Below are 6,056 nucleotides of genomic sequence, written 5' to 3' on the forward strand. Positions count from 1 at the left end.
ATCAATCTTTTACTTTGATTTTAAAGTTTTCTTCAGTTTTGGTTGTTCTGACTATTATATCTCTTTTTTTAAAAAGTAGTATTTAAACTGCATAGTTTGGACATTGATATTAAAATGGACATTATTACCAAAATATGACTAAACGAATCACAATCAAATTGTATCGAGATCAGAATCTGGAAATCTGTATCGATACCCATTTGAATGAATTTCAAAATATTTCTAAATCACTTACCACAGAGCGTCCCTGATCGATTCACATCACATAGGACAGGTGTGCTCTTTTATTCCTATATAAATCACAGTTTCTGTTAAAGAAATTAAAAATGTCCATCTTAAAAACTAATTAACCACATCTTGTTTGACGATGATTGCTCAGAGAACATAAGGACACTTAAACATGCTTTTCAATGTCACTTCACCATAAACCTATTTTTAATGACCTCTCTGAGGCAATAAATCAATTCTCTTGTCCTCTAGTCAAAAATTAAAACCGCAGAATAACAGTTCATAGTATTACATTAAATCTTGTTCTTTCCTGAAAGAAACCATAAGACCTAGTCTCTAGAATCTTATCATTTTCTTTTCATTTTGGGGTGAAAAATGACCCAGACTGGATTCACTCGATCACATCTAAACTCAGTACACAGACAGACTGCTGTTTATATGAATCTAAACTCACTCATGTACTGAATCTCTCCAGAAAAGTTCAGTGTGAAATCCATTAAACTGCTCTGATCTGAAGATCTCCAACACTTACTGAAGCCTAAAGACTTAAAGACCAGCGTCAACATGAGGACAAAACTCAATTAAGGTCTTTCCGAAGACAGATCTCTGTTTAATTCTTCATTTCTGCTCTGTGTAGTCACCATGGAGTTGAAAGAGCTGGCAGCAGTTTTAACCATCTGTGTGAATTTACAAAAGTTTCAAAATGTAAGTTACAATTCTGGAATATCTAATAATATGCACTTGAATACATCAGACTGCACATATAAGCTGAAGTTTTATAGCAAAGGCTGATCAAACTCATTTAAAGACTCATTTGATTTTCCTTGAATATCGTAATTTAAAATGAAACCTTATTATACAGCTTATATTTAAATGTCTGTCAGTTTCTATTGCAACTCATGGAAAATATGCTAAAGTGTTGAATATTCAATATGACAGTGAAGTGTGACCTTTACCGCTGATTTATGCTGAAGCAGAACAATAATTTCCTCCTTTAACGTGTTTTTAGTAGTTACTGAATATAAAAATCTTGAGCACATTTTGCTTTGAGGTGACTATTGTGTGACTTTTGCAAGCTTCAATATGCATTTCCCAACAAAACTGGAATTTGTACTTAAACACTGCCTAAAAAGTGTAAAAAAAAATAAATAAATTAAATAAAAAATAAAAAATGTATCAAAACATCTGCTCATCATTACTAAATACTTTAAGAAATACATTTAGTGTCCACATTCAACATTAAATGCATACTACAGACTTGTGCAAAACATGACTGCTTTGTAATTTTGCCAGAAGTAAAAACTAGCCATATATCGACATGCACAACAAGAATCAAGAAACAAATAAAAAGTGCATGTATTATTAAACCAGTTTCAATGGATGCACACCTGTAACTCTTTGACTTCTGTTTGGAACAATTCAGGTGGGCAGAAACATACAGTGTGCCAGGACTAATGCCAACACTAATACCCTTCCAAAAGATGCAGGTATCAGCTGTAGATCAGCACATCTGTAGTATACAATCTATATAGTGTCATCTGTATAGGTAGGTAAAACAGCCTTTGGTGGCGTTATACAAGTCTGTCTCCATGCAAAAGAAATTTAGAGAATCACATTCATTTATCACACATGCATTGCAGTACTATTCCAGCAGCATTAGTTTAATAAGCCAGTATGATGTAGAAAGTCCAGCAGTCTTACCTTCAGTCCGCTGGTGTGCTTGTTTAAATGGATCTGTCCATTGGACACACTGAGCTCTTGTGATTCATTCTCTCAGTCCGGTGGAGAGAAATCCTCGTACACACCAGTAATGATGATGATGATGATGATGATGATGATGATGCTCGGATCTTCAGTGTGTATGTGTATGTAAAGACCTGCTCACACTGACAGCTGCTGTGTGTGTGTGTGTGTGTGCTTCAGTAACACTCTATCTGCTCCGCCCCTTTAAAGCTCTATTATTACTGGGCAGGCAGAGGCCCCTGTCGACACACTGTGGAGGTGCAGGAACATTCAATGGGGAACGTGTGGAAAATAAAAAAGTTTTAAATAGCATTTAAGGGCTGTTTGAATTGCTGCATGCATGGCACCGTGGGAACAATTTCTAAAATGTATTAGAAGGTATTTTTAAAAAGTAAAATTAGGAAAGGTAGCAGTAAAATTAAATTATTGTATTGGCTGACAGAAATTATTGCAATTAAAAATTAACTGTATAAAATGACAACATAGCCTGATGAAAAATTCCCTGTTGTAAAAACAGTTCAGTTTTAATTTTCTAAATGTATGCAAGTGTTACAAAATCTGACAAATTATTACAAAATTCTACAAGAACTTGACTGTACAAAAGAGTATATGTATCTGTTGAAAGTGTATTATATTACATTAAACTAAGCCCCTGAATATACCACATAATACTTACACCACAACACACAAGACACTATGAAACTTACAATTCACCATTACTTTTAACCTCCAAGAACTTTAGCTAAATTATTAATGACCCACAGATATAGATATAGAAATTTCAAGTTCACTTCTTCCCCATGACCCACCCAATTATAACCTCAAAATTACTGAGCAGTATTCTTTATTGATGACCTCGGACTGCTGTGAGTGGTGTTGGTATGGGGCATGAGTGTTCCGGCTGTGGTCGCATGAGCGGTGGGCTATGGCCTGTCTCTGGTTAGGATATTGGGTCTCTTGCTCTGCGTGGTGGGCCTCTGCGGTGAATTACTCCTGAGCGGTCAGGGTGGTGGAGCCCAGCTTTAAATCTCATATCTATTTTCACTTAACGACCTAAATCTGCCAGAAGTAAATGGCCTGCCCACTGATATATATATATATATATATATATTATAGAACAGTGGACCTACAACACACAAGCCTTACCACACCTGGGCCATATAAATGAAAAATACGTGAGCTAAATACATCAGAGCTCAAAGAGATAACTCTCCCCCAGGTGGCGATGGCATTGACCACACTGGTTGCAGTGGCCCTGGAAAGAAGTTGTGCTCCCAACAATTAAAGTAACTCCAAGACAAAACAACAGAGGACACCGGTAAATAGGGGCTCCCAGATCACATTTCGCCCAGGTAGCAATGGTGATGGGCACACCAACCGAAGGGACCTGTGAGGCAAAGCTTATTCCTGAAAGGCAGGACTCATGGCCTTTGATATGGGAGTGGGTTGCTGCGGGGGTGTGGTGTGTGGAGTGGGGGGTCCTGGTATTGCAGCTGGGGACAGGTTTGTGGACCCTAGCTTGGGTGGCCGTGGCGGGGAGGCGTGTGCCCTGGATCACTGTCACGCACGATAGCCTGGAGCTGGTAGCAACTATAGAATTGTCCATAATATCCTTCGTGTTCCACATCACATACATATACGTTTATTGCAAAGCCAATAAATACATAGTTTTTTTCTCCTTATTATTACATCTCTATACATATTATTGTTAGTATACATATATTAAAATACATATACAAAAGTTAATTTGCTAAAGTACCATATACCTACCTTTTATTTGTTCAACAAGTTTCTAAAAGTAATATATGCATACATATATGTATTTATCTTTGTTCTCTGTAACCTTTTTCCCCTTATCTTTTGAAACTATATCTATATATATGATACACATATATTTGCTGTTCTTTTTTTGTACTTATCATTTTGTATTTATCAATCTCTTGTGTTTACCTTCCTTTTTGTTCTCTCTTTATTTACTTATTTATGTATTCTCTTTTTTTCTTCTTCTTCTTTCTTTTCCTTCAGCATGTTTGCAATTTTATTCACTGTAGTACATTTTTGTTTGTCTTTCTGTGTGTATAAATGCAATAATAATAATTCGAAAATTATAAAAAAATAAAAAAATAAATAAAAAAAAGGACTTGAGAGGTATATGGATTAGACATATCACTGGACTGTTTGCAGACGATATTATCGTCAATCTTAAAGAACTCTTCCAATTCTTATGAACCTAGTAGGGGAATATGGCCAAAAAAAAAAAAAAAAAAAAAAGGAAGAACTTGACTGAAGTCATAAAAATATTCTATTCAATAGGGTGTCTAAGCTGTTGGACTTTTAAATAAAAACCTAACATAGATAGGCCTTGTGAAAACTATCCCCGGTCTCCCCCATATGAATACAGTTTTAAATAAACATAATAAACATTTATAGGAGTAAAATAATACACAAGATACACTCAAAGTAAGCAGTAGAGTTTATTCTGCTTTAACAGTCTTCTTATCTTTTGCTTTTCACAATATATCAGCACATCCTGGGTGAATCCTTTGTGCTTATGAGTCAGTTCAGCTGAAAACCACATACTGAATCTCATAGACGTCAAATGCATGACTGACATCTGCTGGTGATGATGTGTCAGTGCAGGAGCTTCAACATATTCATGTAAAAAAAAAAAAAAAAAAAAAAAAAAATAATATATATATATATATACATATATATACAGTTGAAGTCAGAAGTTTACATATACTTAGGTTGAAGTCATTAAAACCCATTTTTAACCACTCCACAGATTTCTTATTAGCAAACTATAGTTTTGGCTAGTCGTTTAGGACATCTACTTTGCGTATGACGTGAGTAATTTTTCAAATAATTGTTTACAGACAGATAGTTTCACTTTTAATTGACTATATCACAATTCCAGTAGGTCAAAAGTTTACATACACTAAGTTAACTGTGCCTTTAAGCAGCTTGGAAAATTCCAGACAATGATGTCAAGAATTTAGACAATTAACCAATTAGCTTCTGATAGGAGGTGTACCTGTGGATGTATTTTAAGGCCTACCATCAAAAGTGCCTCTTTGCTTGACATCATGGGAAAATCAAAAGAAATCAGCCAAGACCTCAGAAAATAAATTGTGGACCTCCACAAGTCTGGTTCATCCTTGGGAGCAATTTCCAAATGCCTGAAGGGTGGCAGCATCATGCTGTGGGGGTGCTTTGCTGCAGGAGGGACTGGTGCACTTCACAAAATAGATGATATCATGTGGAAGGAAAATGATGTGGATATATTGAAGCAACATCTCAAGACATCAGCCAGGAAGTTAAACTTGGTCGCAAATGGATCTACCAAATGGACAGTGACCCCAAGCACACCTCCAATGTTGTGGCAAAATGGCTTAAGGACAACAAAATCAAGGTATTGAAGTGGCCATCACAAAGCCCTGACCTCAGTCTGATAGAAAATTTGTGGGCAGAACTGAAAAAGCATGTGCGAGCTAGTAAGCCTACAAACCTGACTCATTTACACCAGTTCTGTCTGGAGGAATGGGACAAAATTCCAGCAACATATAGTTAGAAGCTTGTGGAAGGCTACCCAAAATGTTTGACCCAAGTTAAACAATTTAAAGGCAATGCTACCAAATACTAGCAAAGTGTATGTAAACTTCTGACCCACTGGGAATGTGATGAAAGAAATAAAAGCTGAAATAAATAATTCTCTCTACTATTATTCTGACATTTCACATTCTTAAAATAGTGATCCTAACTGACTGAAGACAGGGAATGTTTTCTACGATTAAATGTCAGGAATTTTGAAAAACTGAGTTTAAATGTATTTGGCTAAAGTGTATATAAACTTCTGACTTTAGCTGTATCATAAAATATCCATATATAGATTTGTGTGTTTTCAGTTCACTGCCTGTTGAATTCCATTCAATGTAATCTGATGTAATAGCTTTGGGAGACCACAAGAGGGTGACATAACATTCACTCAAGCCGGTCGCGGAATGAACAAGGCAGATATCAGACATTAGGAGCTGATGGCAGTCCAGAGTTACAAAGGTTTTTTGTACTTCTTCAAGAATTAACAA

General features: G+C 35.9%; 1 protein-coding gene across 1 annotated transcript in view; it reads right to left on the reverse strand.

Annotated features, from left to right (window-relative positions):
* Positions 1-2,065, reverse strand: part of LOC127455258 (kelch-like protein 29) — a 179,294-nt gene extending 177,229 nt beyond the window's left edge. The window contains exon 1 of the mRNA XM_051722991.1: positions 1,930-2,065. The gene's annotated coding sequence lies outside the window, so the exon portion shown is untranslated. The remainder of the gene's footprint in view (positions 1-1,929) is intronic.
* Between the last annotated feature and the right edge of the window lie 3,991 nt (positions 2,066-6,056).

The sequence above is a fragment of the Myxocyprinus asiaticus genome, chromosome 17 (assembly GCF_019703515.2).
Source record: "Myxocyprinus asiaticus isolate MX2 ecotype Aquarium Trade chromosome 17, UBuf_Myxa_2, whole genome shotgun sequence".
In the NCBI taxonomy this organism is placed as follows: Eukaryota; Metazoa; Chordata; class Actinopteri; order Cypriniformes; family Catostomidae; genus Myxocyprinus; species Myxocyprinus asiaticus.